Source organism: Hordeum vulgare, chromosome 7H, assembly GCF_904849725.1.
Source record: "Hordeum vulgare subsp. vulgare chromosome 7H, MorexV3_pseudomolecules_assembly, whole genome shotgun sequence".
NCBI lineage: Eukaryota > Viridiplantae > Streptophyta > Magnoliopsida > Poales > Poaceae > Hordeum > Hordeum vulgare.
In genome coordinates, this window is record NC_058524.1 from 522,322,176 (window position 1) to 522,344,576 (window position 22,401).

The window sequence follows — 22,401 nt, forward strand, 5'->3', positions numbered from 1 at the left end:
CATTTCGAAGAGGCAATGCTGTGTCTCTCATCAAAGCACATCTATGCCTCTCACGAAAGCAAAATCGTTTTGAAGAGGCACGGTTGTGCCTCTCGTCAAGGTACATCTATGTCTCTCATGAAAGCAAAATCGTACCTCTCGCAAAAGAAAAAAGACAGAAAACTTTTTTTTCGTTTTCGAAAGGCACGGTCGTGCCTCTCGCGGAAGAAAAATTATGCCTCTCGCGGAAGCAAAACCGTGCCTCTCGAGAAAGGAAAACACACGTTTTTTTTTGTTTTCGAGAGGCACGACCGTGCCTCTCGCAGAAGCAAATCTGTGCCTCTTGTGCAAGAAAACCCGTGTTTTTCGGAAATAAAAAACGTGATTTTTCATGCAAAAGAATTTCTTTTTTTGAAAAAAAATCGACCAAAAACTAAGAAAGACTGGTGGAAAACCGAAACACCGAAAAACCCTAGAAAAAACACACCTAAAAAGCCGAAAACGCATGCGAAAAAATAATAAAATAATAAAATCTGAAGAGAAAGCTCAGAGTACGATATGTGGTGGTGGCTGAGAAAGTGCCAAGTGGTGGCACGTGGGAGTGGTTGTTGGGAGGTTTCCGAAGGAGCCCTCGCCAACTAGTTGCTCTCTTCGCTTCGATACGATTGCCTCAAAAACATCCAGTCCGGCATGAAATTCTCAAAAAAGAAAGTTCGGCACGTTCCTCTCTAGTTAGGGTTTTGTTTCTTCCTCTCGGCGGCGCCACTGTCATCGTTGAGACTCACATTCCCTACTCCCATTTTTCTTAGGAAGAAAGGATCCAGGCTGAACTAGGGCGATCTTGATCGCTACTGAGCCTTGGTCTCTTTCGTTTTAGGGAGCAGGGTGTCTAAGAGCATCTCTAGCAGACCCCGTATAAAGCCGACCCGCAAAAGTCTTTTACACTTCGCAGAAAAAACTGTTTTGTAGGCCCGCGCGGGCGCGGACAGAGTCAGACCCCGCAAAACGGACCCGTAAAAAGGATATTTGCAGAAGATGATCTTTTATGGGTCGGCTATGCGAGGTCTGCTCGGGTGGCGCGGCGTCGACCCGCAAACTGAAAACCCCGTAAATCAGAATTACTAATGTGTAATATAAGAAAATGTCGATATTACAATACACTAATCATACAAAGTACAATAAATATTCAAATCACCATAGTAAACTAAATAATTCAATACAAAACTTGTCTCGTATACAAATTACACATGAGTGAAATGAAAATGAATGAAAAAATGGAATGTGTTACTGCCGAGCCCTTTGCTAGTGGTGCTAATGAGATCTTTCTGAAGTTGACAGTGGGTGTTTGCTTCCACACCACTTCTATCATTAGATGTATTGACAATACATCTCTAGCATGCCAGGCCAACCTCTTCTATCATTAGATGCCATCAAAGTTTTTGTGTCTTCCTCGTTCGGAGCCCAGAGATATTAAGGACCAAAATCACGGATGATCACTTTGACAAACCTACGAACTGACTCAGTTGTACTATCTTCACCAATGCGAAGGTACTCATCGGCATAGTCAGCCGGAATGCCGTATGCAATTGCCCACATAGGTGCCGAGATTTTTTGATATGCACTAAATCCCTTCAAGCCCGCGACATTTCTTCTTTGAGTAAAATATCGACAATTGGCCTCGCAAGCTTGAACAATTTTCACAAAGAGGAATCAACGCATACGGTACCTTCTCCGAAAGAGGTGTGGCGGATATTTTGGATTGTCCATGAAGTAGTCTTGCATCAACATCTCGTTCCCGAGATGGTGATTTTGAGGAATGCAAAGACGGTCGATTCTCACCGCCTCTTTCGGTTCTCGTCTTCGTGCTCCTTCACGACAAGGGCCATCACCAAAGTTTACTGGCGAAAGGTGAGAAGCATAGTCTCAACATACGAGTCGTCCGAATCGGATGAATCGTCGAGCAAAAACTTCTCTCACGGGCTCAATTCCATCTCCGGCGGTGGCTCTCCGGTTGCGATGGATTGGCGGATCCGGGGAGCTGGTGCAGCGGCTCAGCGAAAGAGGGCAGGGGCACCCCCGCGACGCAATTCTACCCGCGGATTTGGCCAGAATCGCCGGCGGTGGACGGGCGGAACCAATGGCGGGCGGCGACAGAAGGGGGTGGGGAAAGGGCGTGGGCTGAAATGTCCCTCCAGTCAACCGATTTCCTGTGATACGGGGCACCGTAGGGGCGAGGCGGAAACCTATGTTTTCGCAGGTCCGGGAGGGGATTTTGTCGCGCCCCTCAAAAACATTTACGGGTCGGATGCGTTTGCGGGGTTTGATCGGGCGACATTTTTCGCACGGACCCGTATTTTAGTGGTTATTTTGCGGGTCGTGGATTTATACGGGGTGTACTAGAGATTCTCTAAGGCTCTTCCAACTAACAAAGTTGTTTTTATAGGCTGGATATCTCAATGGATGTTGACACCTCTGGATTGGGGCTCAATATAGAAGAAGTGGAAGCAATGGTTAGGGATCTAGGCATACAGGAGGAGGACCTCGAAGATGTCATGGTGGGGGATGAAGATGAGGTCCCCATTTAAGCAACTTGATGGATGGCAATTGCGAGTGTGCCAATGGATAAACCGTACAACGAGTATTGGTTCTAGAAAACATGTGAGAAACAACGTCAACTACATGGTGCGAGGAGATGGTATGGTTTGTCCTTCTTATAGATGCGAAGGCCATCCCTCTATGCACATAGAATGTTGGGTACTTTTGGGCATGGAGTGGGGAGCGTCGCAGGTTCTTTTCAGTAAAATCTGCCTACAAACTGATTTTGAACACAAAACTTGGTAGGGAGAATTGGCTTGATGTGAATGACTATTTGTCTGACATAACTCTAGAAAGGAAAGCGTGGACTTCTAATTGGAAAGTTTTGGTACCTTTTAAACTGAAGGTGTTCTTTGTGGCATCTTGCTCAACACTCAATTCCGACAACACATTTCATTTATCATGAACATGTCCACTTCGGCTAGTGTGTGTGATGTGTGGCGCAGGTGACTCTTGGAGCATGCATCGATGGATTGTCCAATGGACAGAGAAAATGGTGGTAGAACATATGAGCCTAAACCTTGACACAAAAACAAAAAAAAGGATTTTTCCATGCATTTATTTGCAAAAAAAATCATAGTGGTGCACCTGGTCAATCTATGGGCAGTTTGGAGAGCAAGGAGGGAAGCTATATATGTGGACATATTTCGTAGCCACGTCTCCATGCATCATTTTATTTCATCCTATTTACTATATCTTCGGACTTTGGACAAGCCTAGGGTGATCAACACGAGCGCACCACCCGCAAGACCGTCTCACTCATTTCCTTCGCGTATGATTTTTGCAAAGATAAATGTTGATGCATCGGTTGTGAGGAGCTCGAGTGTTGGAGTTGTGGCAGATGTTGCTAGCCGGCACCAATATGGTGCCTACTTGGGAGTAGGGATGCCGTCCGTCGGGTTTGAATACAGGTGGAGCCACCCCAATACCCTTATCCGTCACCTCAAATCTTACCCATCACTCGTACCCATACTTGTTCATGGGTACATTGTTTTTCATACCCGTCATGACAAATAGGTACCTGCGGGTAAAATTATGAGGTATGCAACACATCAATATAAGTGTTACATAGCTACGGGATTACATAAAAATTAGTAAACAACAACACATCATCACAGCAATACATACTCATAATCAACATCACATTCTCATGGATAACAACACTTATTCATAAACAACAACACTTATTCAGGGACGGATCTGGGGGGCTAGACCCCCATCAATGAAATTATTATTCTCCAATTGTAGTAGCTATTTTATTAAAAAAATCAACACCATGAAAGCTCTGCCTCTCCATGAGCAAACTCGCCTCGTCCATGCGTTCGTCCTGGCTCTGTCCCTACAGTTATTTGTAAACTTTTGCAGGATTTATGTATATATAATATGTTTAATATGTGGGTAAATAATATTTAAGGCCCATTTATAAGATTACATGCAGATACATGAGTACATGTGTATGAGTTATACTAAACCATACTCGTACTCATAATACCCAATGGGTAAAATAATATCTATGTACTCATGGATATTTTTGACCCATACCCTTGCCCTAATAGGGTTTTTAACCCGCCAGTTACGTGTGTGATGGATACACATTGCCATCCCTACTTGGGAGTGTTGGCTATTGTTTTCGGAGGTATTACAAACCCTGCAACTCTAGAAGCTTTGGTCGTTTGGGAGGCTGATACTTGTGATCTGCGTTGGATTTTTCCTCAAAGAGGAGGGGATGATGCAGCACAGTAAAGGTAAGTATTTCCCTCAATGAGAACCAAGGTTATCGAACCAATAGGGAAACCACACAATTTCCTCTCTTCAGCGTCTACACACAAAAGAGCACATACTTGCGCCCAACGCGGGCAAGAGGGTTGTCAACCCCCTTGAACTCGTTACTTGGAAGAGATAAGTAGCGATACATTGATAATTTAAATATATTAAATATAAAAAGTAATGCAAATAATTAAAGGCAGCAAGGTGTTTAGAGTTTTTATAAATATATTTGTGAATAGGCCCAGGGGCCATAGTTTTTGCTAGAGGCTTCTCTCTCGTACAAAGCATACGGCGGGTAAACAAATTACTGTTGGGCATTTGATAGAAAAGCACATAGTTATGCAATATTTATTCATGGCAACAATCACACATATAGGCATCACGTCCATAAGCAAGTAGACCGACTCCTGCCTACATCTACTACTAGTACTCCCCCTATTGACCGCTATCCAGCATGCATCTAGAGTATTAAGTAAAAACAAACTAATGATTGGAAGATAATGACATGATGTAGACAAAGTAAATCCAATTAATATGAATGTACCCCATTGTTTTACCCTTAGTGGAAGCAATACAATACGTGCCATGTCACTTGGATTGAGCACCGCAAGATTGAACCCACTACCACGCACCTCTCCCACTAAAGATAAATCAATCTAGTTGGTCAATCCATATCGATAGATCAGGGAGAATTATAAAGTTATCACAATCATGCATATAAGAATTCAGAGAAGACTAAATTATTATTAATGAATAATATTAACATAAACCCACAATTCATCGGGTCCCAACAAACTTACTGCACAAGAGTGATTACATAAGATAGATCACCGCAGGAATCGCGGTGATCATGGCATATGAAGAAGATTCGTATGTATGTGGTAAACTACTCACACATCCCCATAGGACCAGCAAGGTTAATGTAGAGGCCCTCCGTGATCGATCCCTGATGACCCACAAGTATAGGAGATCAATCATAGTCCTTTCGATAAGTAAGAGTTTTGAACCCAACTAGGAGCAGAAGGAAATGACAAGCAGTTTTCAGCAAGGTGATTTCTACAAGCACTAAAATAGCGGTAACAAGTTGTTTGATAGCAAGATAATTGTAACAAGTAAAGAGTAGAAATAGTAACAATAAGTGCAGCAAGGTAGACCAATCCTTTTGTGGCAAAGGACAGGCCGGAATGGTTTCTTATAATAGGCAAAGTGTTCTTGAGGGCACATGGGAATTTCATCTAGTCACTTTTGTCATGTCTGGTTGATTCGAGTTTGGTACTTTGATAATTTGATATGTGGGTCAACCGGTGCTTGGGTGCTGTTCTTACTTGAACAAGCCTCCCACTTATGATTAACCCTCTCGCAAGCATCTGCAACTACGAGAAAAGTATTAAGAATAAATTTTAACCATAGCATTAAACATATGGATCCAAATCAGTCCCTTACGAAATAGCGCATAAACTAGAGTTTAAGTTCCTGTCACTCTCACAACCCATCATCTAATAACTACTCCGCAATGCATTCCCTTAGGCCCAAAGATGTTGAAGTCCTATGTAGTCGGCGTTCACATAACACCACTAAGGAATCACAACATTCATATCGACAAAATATCGAACGAATATCACTACTTGCAACATGACTTCTCCCGTGGTCTCAAGAACAAAAGTAACTACTCACAAGTGATAAACATGCTCATGATCAGAGAGGTATTAAATAGCATATTGGATCTGAACATATGATCTTCCACCAAATAAACCATAAAGCACCAACTACAAGATGTAATCAACACTATTAGTCACCCCCAGGTACCAAAATCTGAGGTTCCGGTACAAGACTGAGCACAAGAGATGAACAAGGGTTTTGAGAGGAGATGTTTCTATTGAAGATGTTGATAAAGGTTGGCCTCCCCAAGATGAGAGGGTTGTTGGTGATGACGATGGCCTCGATTTCCCCCTCCGGGGGGGGGGGGGAGTTCCTCCGGCGGAGTCGCTCCACCAGAGGGCAGAAGTGCTCCTGCCAAAGTTCCACCTTGAGCCCGCGACGCTCCGTCCCGAGAGTACTCTCCTCATTTTTTCAAGTCAAGAGTGAATAAATAGGAGAAGATGGTCGCCAAAAGTGGGCCGGGTTGCCCACTACCCATCAACCTGCGCCAAGGGGGGCCGGCGCGCCCTGGTGCGTAGTGGCCATGTGGCAGCCCCCGTCGGGTACTTATTTCCTACAATATTTCTTAGTTATTCCATAAAAAATCCTCATGAAGTTTCAGCCCATTTGGAGGTGTGCACAATAGGTATCTCTCACGTAGCTTTTTCAGGTCCAGAATTTCATCTGCCGACATTCTCCCTCTTGGTGTAAACCTTGCATATTATGAGAGAAAAGGAATTAAAATTACTCCATAAAGTGGTATAAATCATAAAAACACTATAAATAACAGCAGCAAAACATGACGCAAAATGGATGTATCAACTCCCCCAAGCTTAGACCTCGCTTGTCCTCAAGCGAAAGCCGATAATGAAAATCATGAGCACATGTTTTGAGAGAGGGGTGTCGATAAAAACAAAATACGGACATAGTAGCATCATGCTCATTATTATAACAACAAATAAAACTTTATAAAATACTTCGTCACAACATTTTCATTGTATAACTTTCATCATAAAAACTTCTCATATACAAGTAAAAATTCATCACAACGTCGAAGTATGAAGCATAAACTCTATTGAGAACTAACAAACTATGTTTTCAGTCAACTTTGCAACACAATTAATCACATTTTCAGGAAGGGTCACATATCAGAGCTTTTAAGCAAGTCTACATACTCAACGATCATTTAGTCTTCTATAATTGCAAAGACTCATCGCATACATATGAGCTAAAGGTTTCAACCGGACACATAGAAAGATAGGGGCTAAAAGTGTCGCCTCCCAATGTATTCACCTCAAGGGTGATGTCAACAATAATGACTCATGACCATCCACATTCAAGTGGACATATATGTCTAGATCTTTCCCTGCCACATGATGCTTGCCAAAGTGAAAATAAAAAGGAGTAGAGAAGAATACTTTTTCTCTTGCATAAAAGTAAATACTTAAAAGTAAAAGATAGGCCCTTCACAGAGGGAAGCAGAGGTTGTCATGAGCTTTCTTGGTTGTATGCCTAATCCCTTAGTGCAAAGGAACGTTACGTTATATTGCCCCTCATGATGGCAGCCTTTATTATGCGGTTTATCACTTTTATTATTTCCATCACAAGTTTGTACAATGCTTAATTTCCCTTGTACTAAATGATCGAACATATTTATAAGCAAATTGTATTGCCTTTTGCACCGATGACAACTTACTTGAAGGATCTTACTCAATCCATAGGCAGGTATGGTGGACTCTTAAAACATGGATTTGGGTTTAAGGTTTTGGATGCACAAGTAGTATCTCTACTTAGCGCAGAGTTTGGCTAGCAACGATATTGGGCAAGCACCACATGTTAGAGGATCTATAACAATATAACTTCTATGTGAATGTGAACAAACATAAATCATTATGTTGTCTTCCTTATCCAACGTCAATAGTTTTGGCATATCATAATTGATGGGGCTCACAATCATAAAAGATGTCAAAGATAGTGTTTTTGCATGTAAATCTTCTCTTCCCTTATTTATTTTCCGTGTTGCATCACCAACCAATGCTATGTTTGTCAACCTTCAACAAATTTTATCACTTATACTTTTCCTTATGTGATGTCACTACTTACTATAAGATTAGCATGTGATATTTTTCATTATTTTCCTTTATTTTGATTGCAAAAAGAAAATAAATAAGAAAAAGTCAAACTAAACGTTATTATATAGTTCTCACTTGATTACATAGATAGATATATAGATCACGAAACAAGCACTCAAAAAGATGGATCGAACTAGACTTTTATTTGACTAAATCATGAAATAACTAAAGATCAAACTAAGATGGATAAAAATAATAAGAGTGATGGTTATACGATATCGGGGCACCTCCCCCAAGCTTGGCACAAGCCAAGAGGAGTGCCCATACCCGTGTACTGAAGTCTCCTTCTTTGGTGATGAAGATGGAGGTGGTGGTGGTGCATTTTTATTCTCCAACTTGCGTCTGAGGCTAAAGTTATCCTCCCTTAGACCCTCATTCTCCAACTCCAGCTTTAATATATTTTCACATAACGCCGCTTTCCTCTCCTCCAGAAAACGGGAAGGGATAAATTGGACCTTAGGTTTGTACTTGTTAGGGAGGCTTGACTTCTTGAATTCCACGTGCATATCTGATGAGGACATCAACACCATTGTTACACCCACAACCCCAGCTGGTATACATACTGGACCAGTTACTAGAGCTCGTGCACGCCAATTGAATTACCAGGTACTTTCGTTTCTTGGGAATACTTCTAATGTTCATGAACATATGATGCTGCCTAAGTTAGATACTTTTGTTGTTCTCATGAATGAAGGACCTAGCATGGACAAGAAGGATATCCGTTGGAGTGGGATCAAGCATGGAGAATAAGGTGCACGCGGGAGAGAGAACAATGGAGCTTCCACTCGTGATTTTCGCACTCTAAAGCCACCATAAGGAGAGCATGAAGGCTTTGGATGAAATATTCAAGACACCACTTTATAAATTTCGTTCATAGGCTATTATAGGTGTTGCGCCACCTTATCTTTGGGCCAGGCCCATGTAATTTCGAAATACCATAATATAGGCTATTTTTAGAGTCCGTATGTGTGGGGAAACTGAGTTTAGGGCTGTTTTTGGACCCCTCTTCCAAGGGTCACGAAATTGCCTCTCCATTCCCTCATATATACAGCACTTAGGGCACCGTTTAGACTGGGGTTTTGTTTAGATTACAAGTTCGCCATAGCAGCAACTTCGCGGTCTTCGTTTGTGTTCTACGACCAGACAAAGGCGACACAGAACCCCCACCTTCATCAATGAAGCTTTCCACTTATATTCGCAATATCTTGATTGCATCTCGGTTTATTGCTTGTTCTTCGTTTGCGTGCAGGAAACAGACCTTCGTGGTCAGGTTGATCGTGCTCCTGCGTGGTCAATAACCTCTCGCAGTTGGTTTAGCGATTGCTAAGGCGCGACGTCCTCACACGTTCGTAGTCGGATCGTCAAAGTCTACTCCACCAAAACGATTCCCATGATCTCATCGAAAGACAACGACAACTTCACCTCTATCAAGTGGTATCAGATTTCCAGGTTGCTCGGTAAGATTTTACCAGTTTTTCGTAGTTAGATCGCATATGTTCTTCATACCTATCATCCACGAAAAAGCCAAAAAAATAGGGTTAGATCATCATATCCGAACCAATCTGAGCCTTTGCATAGTATTTTCAGTAGTTTGCTTAGTTGAATTTCAGTTACATCGTCGTGTCGAGTTGCTAGTCTTAGTGTCTAGTCCTTTTAGAGTTTCGAGTTTTGTTCACAGGTTGTCACGCCACCGCCGCACCGTCTTTCATCGCTGCCATATATCACCTCCACGCTACCATCATCGCTGCTACCATATACCACCACCACGCCACCATTAGCCTTGCTGCCATATATCACTACCATATACCCACCACAATCCTAGTCTGCCTCCTTTCATCTTAGGTTAATTTAGAGATCTGTTTGATTTTGGTTTCGCGTTTCCTTACCTGAGTAAGTTTCGAAAGAAAGAGTCCGACACGCTCTTCAGAGCACTTTTTAGGCCAAAATTTCGAGGGGTGAATTTTTTTTCCCTATCGTTTTGTTAGGCTTTTTAGAGAGTTTTGAGACACTCGCCATCAGGGTGATTTTTGTCACAATTTTTGGTCGTCGCAGCCCCGAATTGCTCCAAAAAATTTTTTTGTCAAAAACAAATTCGTGCCTATCCTGTTTTTGGTGCTTGGGAAGAGTTTTGAGACACTTGTCGTGATAGTGATTTTCTGAAAGAAAAGCGCAAAAAAATCAGAGTGGCTCTTCCCTTGATTAGTACGTGTCGTCGTGACTTCGTTGGTGTTCTAGGCTCGCGTCTCTAGTACGGTCTAGCCTAGGACCAGCACGGTACCGTCGTTGAGCGTCTTTTCAATTTTGCATCTCTGCACTGATTATTGCTAACCCTTCTTGCTACCATATTATAAGCCTTCCCAGCTCCACATACATCTACATCGTGTGTTTGACACCACCTGGCAATCACTCTATCCAAGCTTTGAGAGTTTTGACTACACCGGTTGTCGATCGCCACGTGCTACTGGGTAAGAATTGGTAAGAAATTGGGATTTGCTTGACGGATTTGTGACACACCACCACCACCACCACCACTTCCTAGTAGTCTGTAGGTTCTTATTCTTCTGTGTTCCTATTGTTGCTAACCATGCCAGGATCACATGGCGAGGAGATCGACTGGGAGAACCTGACCAACCGAGAGCTCCATGATAAATTTCAGCAAATGATGTCTGATCAGGTACAGGATTTCGTGACCACCTTTGGAGAGGCCATGGAGAAGCTCGAAGGTATGGAGAAGAAATTCGACACCAAGATGAACGCCAAGTTCAATGAGGTGCTTGCCCGTTTACCACCACCAGTTGCAGCCGTCGTCCCTCTTCAACCACAACAACGGCTATGAGCGCGACGCGTGCGTGCCAGCCAAGTGCAGAATTTTGGTGTTGTTGCTCCTACTGCTCCTCCTCCTCCTCCTGTTGCTACTACCGAGGTTTCTATGGCTGAGCAGAATGAGGAGTATGATGATGATTATGATGGTGATTACGATGATGAGGGAGAGGTTGCTCCAGTTCGGCAACAGGAACAACAACCACCACAACGAGCCGCTGGTCGTCCACATGGATACAATCGCAATGGTAGGGATGCACCACACCCTCAGGTACGGGATCATGACCATCTCCCTAAACTTAAATTGAATATTCCTACTTTTGATGGTCGATATGTTCCTGATATATATCTTACTTGGGAGTTAGAAACAGAGCAACGTTTTACATGCTTGCAATTTCCTGAAGATAGACGTGTTGCTGTTGCTGTTTGTTCTTTCACTAGTTTTGCTTGTGTTTGGTGGTGTGAATATTGTAGAATACATCATGCTAATATTCCAACTACTTGGCCTGCTTTGAAAACTGCTATGCGCACTCGTTGGGTTCCACCATATTATCAACGTGAATTACTTCAAAACTTGCAGCGTTTAAGAGAAGGAAAAAAGTCCGTAGAAGAATATTATCAGGAATTACAAACTCGCATGATTAGATGAGGATTATATATAAGGATTATAACACTATCACTCGTTTATTCCATCTTGCTTGCAAAGCTGAACGTGAAGTGCATGATCGATAGGCACTGGCGAGAACTAATTTTTCTACAGGTCGCACTTCCTCATGGATGCCACGAACCACATCTACTTCCACACGTCCTTCTACATCACCTTCTACTTCAGCCGCCAATTCCACCAGAGATACCAGGAAACAGGCCCCTGCCACAACCTTCTCCAATAGCACACCTTCTGGGCCTGCACAGAGCTCTTCTTCATCCATGGCATCCAGAGGGCAAACACATGAGGTTATTTTTCGTCGTTGCAATGGTGGAGTTCATTATGCAAGAGAGTGCCCATCCAAGCGCGTGATGATTATTACTGAGGATGGTGGATATGACTCCGCTAGTGATTATGACGAGGAGACTCTAGCTCTTATTGCAAGTGAAGAATGGGGTGTAGATGATACTGAACAAGAGACACAATACATGGCTGCTGACTACGCTGACAGGTATGAAAGCTTAGTTGCTCAACGTGTTTTAAGTGTGCAGGTAACACAGGCTGAGCAAAATCAGAGGCACAACTTGTTCCATACTAAGGGAGTGGTAAAGGAACGTTCTGTTCGCGTAATCATCGATGGAGGGAGTTGCAATAACTTAGCTAGCATGGAGATGGTGGAGAAGCTGTCCCTCACCACCAGACCACATCCTCATCCTTATTATATCGAGTGGTTCAACAACAGTGGCAAGGTTAAGGTAACACGTACTGTTCGTGTGCATTTTAGCATTGCTACATAGTCTGATTTAGTTGATTGTGATGTGGTACCCATGCAAGCATGCTCCATTTTACTTGGTAGACCATGGCAATTTGATAAAAATTCTGTACACCATGGTAGAACAAATCAGTATACTCTTGTTCATAAGGATCAAAATATAACTTTGCTTCCTATGTCTCCTGAACATATTATGAAAGATTACATTGCTAGAGCTAGTAAAGCAAAACAAGACCTACATAAGAGTGAAAATCAGATTATAGCAAAGGAATTTGAGCAACACAATAAGCCTACTAAATCATCATCTAGTGTTGCCTCTGAAATAAAACTGAAGAGTGGTTGTTTACTTGCCACTAAACCTGATATTACTGATTTGGATATTACTACATATGTTTGCTATGTTTAGTATGCAAAGAGGTATTATTTTCATTCGAGGACATGCCACCCTCTTTGCCTCCTACTGTCATTAACATTTTGCAGGAGTTCGCCGACGTCTTTCCATAAGACGTGCCACCGGGATTACCACCTATTAGAGGGATTGAGCATCAGATTGACTTAATTCCCAGTGCATCGCTACCCAACCGTTCACCATACCATACCAATCCAGAGGAGACGAAGGAGATTATGCGTCAAGTACAAGAGCTGCTCGACAAAGGTTATATACGTGAATCTCTTAGTCCCTGTGTTGTTCCTATTATTCAAGTGCCAAAAAAGGATGGTACATCGCGTATGTGTGTTGATTGTAGAGGCATTAATAATATTACTATTCGTTATCGTCATCCTATTCCTAGGCTAGATGATATGCTTGATGAATTAAGTGGCTCTACAATTTTCTCCAAAGTTGATTTGCGTAGTGGATACCATCAAATTCGCATGAAATTGGGAGATGAATGGAAAACGGCATTTAAAACTAAGTTTGGCTTATATGAGTGGTTAGTTATGCCTTTTGGATTGACTAATGCACCTAGCACTTTCATGAGATTAATGAATGAGGTTTTACGTGCTTTCATTTGACGATTTGTGGTAGTCTACTTTGATGATATACTGATTTATAGTAGATCTTTGGAGGAACACTTGGATCATTTGTGTGTTGTTTTTACTGCTCTACGTGATGCACGTCTATTTGGTAACCTTGGGAAGTGCACCTTTTGCACAGACCGAGTATCTTTTCTTGGCTATGTTGTTACTCCACAGGGAATTGAAGTTGATAAAGCCAAGATTGAAGCTATTGAGAGTTGGCCGCAGCCCAGAACAGTCACACAAGTGAGGAGTTTCCTTGGACTCGCCGAGTTTTATAGGCGTTTTGTGAGAGATTTCAACACCATTGCTGCACCTCTCAATGAGCTTACAAAGAAGGATGTGCCTTATTCTTGGGGTACCGCACAGGAAGAAGCCTTCACAGTTTTGAAAGATAAGTTAACACATGCTCCTTTACTCCAAATTCCTGATTTTAATAAGACTTTCGAGCTTGAATGTGATGCTAGTGGAATTGGATTAGGAGGTGTGTTATTACAAGATGGTAAACCTGTTGCATACTTTTCTGAAAAATTAAGTGGGCGTAGTCTGAATTATTCTACTTATGATAAGGAATTATATGCTCTTGTTCGGACTTTGGAAACATGGCAACATTATTTATGGCCCAAAGAATTTGTCATACATTCTGATCATGAATCTTTGAAACATATTAAAAGTCAAGCAAAACTGAACCGTAGACATGCTAAATGGGTTGAATTCATTGAGACTTTCCCGTACGTCATTAAACACAAGAAGGGTAAAGAAAATGTTGTTGGTGATGCTTTGTCTCGTCGTTATACTATGCTTTCACAACTTGACTTTAAAATATTTAGTTTGGAGACTATCAAAGATCAATATGTGCATGATGCTGATTTCAAAGATGCGTTGGAAAATTGTAAAGAAGGGAGAACATGGAATAAGTTCATCATTGCTAACGAGATATGCATTCCAGCTAGCTCCGTTCGTCTTTTGTTGTTACAGGAGGCGCATGAAGGAGGATTGATGGGACACTTTGGCGTAAAGAAGACGGAGGTTGTACTTGCTACACATTTCTTTTGGCCAAGGATGCGACGGGATGTTGAGCGTTTTGTTGCTCGCTGCACGGCATGTCAAAAAGCTAAGTCACGACTTAATCCTCATGGTTTATATATGCCTTTGCCTGTACCTAGTGTTCCTTGGGAGGATATATCTATGGACTTTGTTTTAGGTTTACCTTGAACAAAGAAGGGGAGGGATAGCATATTTGTTGTCGTGGACAGATTTTCTAAAATGGCACACTTTATACCATGTCATAAAAGTGATGATGCCGCTAATGTGGCTGATTTGTTCTTTCGTGAAATTATTCGCTTGCATGGTGTGCCAAATACGATTGTTTCTGATCATGATGCTAAATTTCTTAGCCACTTTTGGCGATGTTTATGGGCTAAGTTGGGGACAAAATTGCTTTTTAGTGCTACATGTCACCCCCAAACTGATGGACAAACTGAAGTAGTCAATAGATCTTTGTTTACTATGCTTAGGGCTGTTTTGAAGAACAATCTAAAACCATGGGAAGAATGCTTGCCTCATATTGAATTTGCTTATAATCGTTCGCTGCATTCTACTACAAAGATGTGTCCTTTTGAAGTTGTGTATGGTTTCCTACCTCGTGCACCTATTGATTTGTTACCTCTTCCATCTTCGAAGAAGTTTAATTTAGATGCTAAAGAACATGATGATTTGATATTAAAGATGCATGAGTTAACTAAGGAAAACATTGAGCGCATGAATGCTAAATATAAACTTGCTGGAGACAAGGGTAGAAAACATGTTGTCTTTGCACCTGGAGATCTTGTTTGGTTGCATTTGCGTAAGGATAGGTTTCCTGATTTGCGCAAGTGAAAACTAATGCCGCGTGTTGATGGTCCTTTCAAAGTGTTAGAGAAAATAAATGATAATGCATATAGACTTGAGGTGCGTGCAGATTTCGGGGTTAGTCCCACTTTTAACATTGCAGATTTGAAGCCATATTTGGGTGAGGAAGACAAGCTTCCGTCGAGGACGACTTCAGTTCAAGAAGGGGAGGATGATGAGGACATCAACACCATTGTTACACCCACAACCCCAACTGGTATACATACTGGACCAGTTACTAGAGCTCGTGCACGCCAATTGAATTACGAGGTACTTTCGTCTTGGGAATACTTCTAATGTTCATGAACATATGATGCTGCTTAAGTTAGATACTTTTGTTGTGCTCATGAATGAAGGACCTAGCATGGACAAGAAGGATATCCGTTGGAGCGGGATCAAGCATGGAGAAGAGGGTGCACGCGTGGGAGAGAACAATGGAGCTTCCACTGGTGATTTTCGCACTCTAAAGCCACCATAAGGAGAGCATGAAGGCTTTGGACGAAATATTCAAGACGCCACTTTATAAATTTTGTTCATAGGGTATTATAGGTGTTGCGCCACCTTATCTTTGGGCCAGGCCCATGTAATTTCGAAATACCATAATATAGGCTATTTTTAGAGTCCGGATGTTTGGGGAAACCGAGTTTAGGGCTGTTTTCGGACCCCTCTTCCAAGGGTCACGGAATTGCCTCTCTATTCCCTCATATATACAGCCCTTAGGGTACCGTTTAGACTGGGGTTTGTTTAGATTACAAGTTCGCCATAGCTGTAACTTCGCGTTCTTCGTTTGTGTTCTACGACCAGACAAAGGTGTCACAGAACCCCCACCTTCATCAATAAAGCTTTCCTCTTATATTCGCCATATATTGATTGCATCTCGGTTTCTTGCTTCTTCTTCGTTTGCGTGCAGGAAACAGACCTTCGTGGTCAGGTTGATCGTGCTCCAGCGTGGTCAATAACCTCTTGGAGTTGGTTTAGCGATTGCTAAGGCGCAACGTCCTCACACGTTCGTAGTCGGATCGTCAAAGTCTACTCCACCAAAACGATTCCCACGATCTCATCGATAGACAGGGACAACTTCGCCTCTATCAATATCCATGGGTTGAGGTTGTGGATCTTCCTCTTCCTCGGAGCTATCCTCCTTTGCTTCCTTCATATCTTCGTCTTCCTCCTCCTCCGTAGTCCAGCCTTAGTGATCCACCTCTCTGTAGACCTTTGGGTTTGAGATGTAATCAGCGACATAGCTCTTGCCCTCCGAATCTTGAGACGACATAATTTCAGATAGTATCACACACCTCTTCCTTTTAAGGGTTCCGGAGTGTTATGGAAGGTCTCCTTTATGTGTTCCTTCGGCTTTATGGTTTGAATAATATTTGTTTCAACATTAATAGGTGTACCTGATATATAGTGCTTTATTCTTTGTCCATTGACCACCTTCGGGTTAGTGCCTTCGGGATTACTGATCTTAATAGCTCTAGATGAATAAACTTCTTCGATTACATTTGGTCCTTCCTATTTGGAAAGAAGTTTTCCTGCAAAAAAAATCTAAGATGAGAATTGTACAATAGAACATATTCACCAACTTTGAATTCTCGCCTTTGGATTCTTTTGTCATGCCATCTTTTAACGTTTTCTGTGAATAGTTTGGCATTTTCTTAAGCTTGAGTTGTCCATTCATCTAATGAGATAATATTAAACAACCTATTTTCACCAGCAAGTTGAAATCATAGTCGAGTTCTTTAATTTACCAATAAGCTTTATGTTCTAACTCAAGAGGTAAATGTCATGCTTTTCCATAAACCATTTTATAAGGAGACATATCCATAGGATTTTTTATAAGCAATTTTGTAGGCCCATAATGCATCATCTAATTTCTTAGACCAATTCTTTCGGGACCTATTGACAGTCTTTTGCAATATTAATTTTATTTCTCTATTGGTTAACTCTACTTGACCACCAGATTTAGGATGATAGGGAGATGCAATTCTATGGTGAACATCATATCTAGCAAGCAACTTACAAAAAGCACCATGAATAAAATGTGAACCACCATCACTCATTAAGTATCTAGGGACTCCAAAACACGGGAAAATAACTTCCTTAAGCATATTAATAGAGGTGTTGTGATCAACACTAGCGGTTGGAATAGCTTCTACCCACTTAGTGACATAATCAATAACAACCAAAATATATGTATATCCATTAGAGGAAGGAAAAGATCCCATATAATCTAATCCCCAAACATCAAATGGTTCAATAACAAGTGAATAATTCATAGGGATTTCTTGACATCTACTAATATTACCAATTCTTTGACATTCATCACAAGAGAGGACAAACTTATGAGCATATTTTAAAAGAGTAGGACAATAAAATCTAGAATGTAATACCTTGTGTGGAGTTCTATCTCCCGCATGGTGTCCTCCATAAGCCTCAGAGTGACACTTCTGAAGGATTTGGTCATGTTCATGCTCAGGTATACAACGTCTAATAGTACCATCTACTCCTTTTTTATAAAGGTGTGGGTCATCCCAAAAGTGATGTCATAAATCAAAGAAGATTTTTTTCTTTTGCTAATACGTGAAATTAGGTGGTATGTATTTAGCAACAATATAATTAGCATAATCAGCAAACCGTGGTGTGTTATAAGAAACATTGACCACAACTAGTTGTTCATCACAGAGGCTATCGTCAATAGGTAGTCAGTCATCAAGAACATTTTATAACCTAGACCAGTTATCAGCTATGGGGTTTTCAACTCCTTTCCTATCAATGATATGCAAATCAAATTCTTATAGCAAAATAATCCACCTAATAAGTCTAGGTTTAGCACCCTTCTTTTCCATAAGATATTTAATAGCAGCATGATCAGTGTGAAGAATTAGTTTAGAATCAACTATGTAAGATCTGAATTAATCACAAGCAAATACAACTGCTAATAATTCTTTTTCAGTGGTAGCATAATTTCTCTGGGCATTGTCTAGAGTTTTACTAGCATAATGGATAACATTTAATTTCTTATCAACTCGTGGCAGTGGGGTCCAAAAGGAAACTACGGGATATTAAGGTTCTCCTTTTTAATAAAGTACCGGACCAACACATTAGCACTTGGTGAACACATGAACTCCTCAAACTATGGTCATCACCAGGAGTGGTTCCGGTTATTGTCACTCCGGGGTTGCCGGATCATAACACATAGTAGGTAACTACAACTTGCAAGATCGGATCTAAAACACACATATATTGGTGACAACATAATAATTTTAGATCTGAAATCATGGTACTCGGGCCCTAGTGACAAGCATTAAGCATGGCAAAGTAGTAGCAACATCAATCTCAGAACATAGTGGATACTAGGGATCAATCCCCGTCAAAACTAACTCGATTACATGACAGATCTCATCCTACTCATCACCGCCCAGCGAGCCTACGAATAGATTACTCACGAACGACGAAGAGCTTCATGGAATTGGAGAGGGAAGAAGGTTGATGATGACGATGGCGACGATTTCCCCTCTCCGGAGCCCAAGACGGACTCCAGATCTGCCCTCCAGATGAAGAACAGGTGGCGGCGGCGCCTCCGTATCGAAAACGCGACGAAAACTTCTCTTTTTATTTTTTCTGGGACGAAAGACAACTTATAGAGCTGGAGTTGGGGGCGGCAAAGGCCTATGGGCCCCACAATCCTGCCCACCGCCACCAGGGGGGTGGTGGCGGAGCAGGGGCTTGTGGCCCACTGGCCCACCCCCTCGGGTGGATTCTGGCGCAGGTATTTTTGATATTTTCCAAAACTGCTCCCCGTAAATTTTCAGGACGTTTGGAGAACTTTGATTTCTACACAAAAATAACACCAAGGCAATTCTGCTGAAAACAACGTCAGTCCAGGTTAGTTCCATTCAAATCATGCAAATTATAGTCCAAAACAAGGGCAAAAGAGTTTGGAAAAGTAGATACGTTGGAGACGTATCAACCTCCTTTCTTAGGAACACAATGAACAGGACTAACCCCTCTACTATCAACTATGGGATAAATTATACTTGCTTCCAGAAGCTTTAATATTTCATTTCTTACAACTTCTTTCATTTTGGGATTCAGTCTTCGTTGGTGATCAAGAACGGGTTTAGCATCTGGTTCCATATTAAACTTGTGCTGATAGAGAGTGAGACTAATGACCTTAAGATCATCAAGAGTATACCCAATAGGAGGTCGGTGCTTCCTTAAAGTTTTTAACAATCTTTCTTCTTCATGCTCTGTAAGGTTAGCACTGATTATAACAGGATATATCTTCTTTTCATCAAAATAAGCATATTTCAAAGTGTGAGGTAATTGCTTTAATTCAAACATAGGATCACCCTTGGGTGGAGGAGGACCTCCTAGAGTTTCAATAGGCAAGATGTGTTTAAGGATAGGCTTTTGCTCAAAGAACATTTTATCTAATTCATTTCTTTCACTCATATGCATATCATTTTCATGGTCTAGCAAATATTGTTCTAATGGATCAGTAGGAGGAATGGCAATATAAGCAAGACCAATTACTTCATCTTTACTAGGAAATTCTTTATCATGGGGTTGCCTACTAAACTTGGAGAAATTAAACTCATGAGACATACCACCAAAATTAACACTGACAACTTCCTTTTTGCAATCTATTTGAGCATTGACAGTGTTCAAGAAGGGTCTACCAAATATTATGGGACAAAAGTCATCTTGTGGTGATTCAACTACTAGAAAATCAGTAGGGTATTTTACTTTTCCACACAAGACTTCAGCATCTCTAACAATCCCAAGTGGTGTGATGGTGTCTCTATTAGCAAGTTTAATAGTAACATCTATGTCTTCTATTTTAGCGGGTTCTATCTCATGCATAATTTCTTGATATAAGGTAAAAGGAATAGCACTAACACTAGCACCCATATCACATAAACCATGATAACAATGATCTCCTATTTTAACTGAGACGACAGGCATGCCAACAACGAGTTTATTTTAATCTTTAGTATCATGTTTGGCAATTCTAGCAGCTTAATCACATAAATAAATAGCATACACATCAATATTATCGACCAGGAGATCTTTATCCATGGCAATACTAGGTTCTACCTTGATTTTCTTAGAGGGTTTGGTTGTTCTAACATAACTTTTGTTTACCACGGTTGAATTTTTAGCATGTTCCTTTATTCTAACAAGGAAAGGAGGTTTCTCAATATAAGTAGTAGGCACAAGAGGGTCAACATTGCAAATGATAGTTTCATCCTCAACTTTAATTGGTTCTTCAAATTTTCTTTAATAGGTGGATGATATTTAAACCATTTCTCTATAGAGAGATCAACATGAGTAGCAAAGGTTCCAAAAAATGAGGCTACTATGTTAGAGTCAAGTCCATATTTAGTGCTAAAATCATTGAAAGCATCGGTATTCATAAAAGATTTAACGCAATCAAACTCAAGTTTTATACCTAACTCTTTAACTTCGTCGAGTTCCCAATCTTTAGAGTTGCGTTTAATTCTTTCCAAAATATGACACCTGAATTCAATAGTTTTCTTCATAAAAGAACGAGAACAAGAAGTATCAAGCATGGTTTGATCATTACGAGAAATCCGAGTATAAAAATTCTGAATAATAATTTATCTCTGGAGCTCATGATTGGGGCATGAATATAACATTGACTTCAGCCTCCCCCAAGCTACAACGATACTTTCTCCTTCAAGAGGCCAAAAAATGTAGATAAAATTCTGATCAAGACGAATAAGATGCATAGGATCCAAGATCCTGTATCATCACATAGCCTATACCATGTCAATGCTTTTACCCCCAAAGATAAATGGAACACCTTCTTCTTGACTTCAATTCTGAATAAACCTACAAGCTTAAATAATCCACGAACTTCATCCACATAGATTAGGTGTATATTGAGATGTTTTGTTCCATCTCCTACATAAGTATTAGCTAGCAGTTTCTCTATCATACCCGAAGGAATTTCAAAATAAACATTTTAAGTAGGTTCAGTAGGTTGAGGGACAAATCTTGGTGTTTCCGGTCTAGGTGAAGATACCCCAAACAAACCTCTCAAAGGATTACTTTCCATAGTGACAAGTGACAGTAAATTTTAGCACATAATATAAATTTTTCCCTTACCAAATTCCGCTTACCAAAGGTGCTTCACACCCCAGCAACGGCGCCAGAAAAGAGTCTTGATGACCCACAAGTATTGGGGGTCAATCATAGTCCTTTCGACAAGTAAGAGTGTCGAACCCAACGAGGAGAAGGAAATGACAAGCGGTTTTCAGCAAGGTAATTTCTGCAAGCACTGAAATAGCGGTAACAAGTTGTTTGATAGCAAGATAATTGTAACAAGTAAAGAGTAGCATTAGTAACAATAAGTGCAGAAATGTAGCCCAATCCTTTTGTGGCAAAGGATAGGCTGGGACGATTTCTTATAATAGGAAAAGTGTTCTTGAGGGTGGGAATTTCGTCTAGTCACTTTTGTCATGTCGGGTTGATTCGCGTTCGGTACTTTGATGATTTCATATGTGGGTGGACCAGTGCTTGGGTGTTGTTCTTACTTGAACAATCCTACCACTTATGATTAAACCTCCCGCATGCATCCCCAACTACGAGAAAAGTACTACAAATAAATTCTAACCATAGCATTAAACATATGGATCCAAATCAGTCCCTTAAGGAATAGCGCATAAACTAGCACTACTAGGAAAAACCTTATAGGTAGGAGCCTATTAGTAGCGCTGGAAAGTAGAAAGCGCTACTGCTACTTAGCAGTAGCACTGGAAATACAACGCGCTATTGCTAATGTCCTTAGCAGTAGCGTTGGCCTTATGTTTTGCGCTACTGATAAACACGGACCAACGAGACCACCCGTAGTAGCTATAGTAGCAGCGCCGTTCCTAATCCAGCGCTACTGCTAAGGTCCATAGCAGTAGCATTGCGTTGCATCCAACGCTACTGCTAAAAGGGGCCCAACGAGGTAACCGGCAGTAGCTGTAGTAGCAGCGCCGACATGGTAAAAGCGCTACTGCTAAGTACAATAGCAGTAGCGCTCCTCCGGAACCAGCGCTACTGCTATGCTGAGTTAACACCCCACACCGTGCTCAAAAATTCCAAACTCTCCCCCACTCCCACACCCCTCT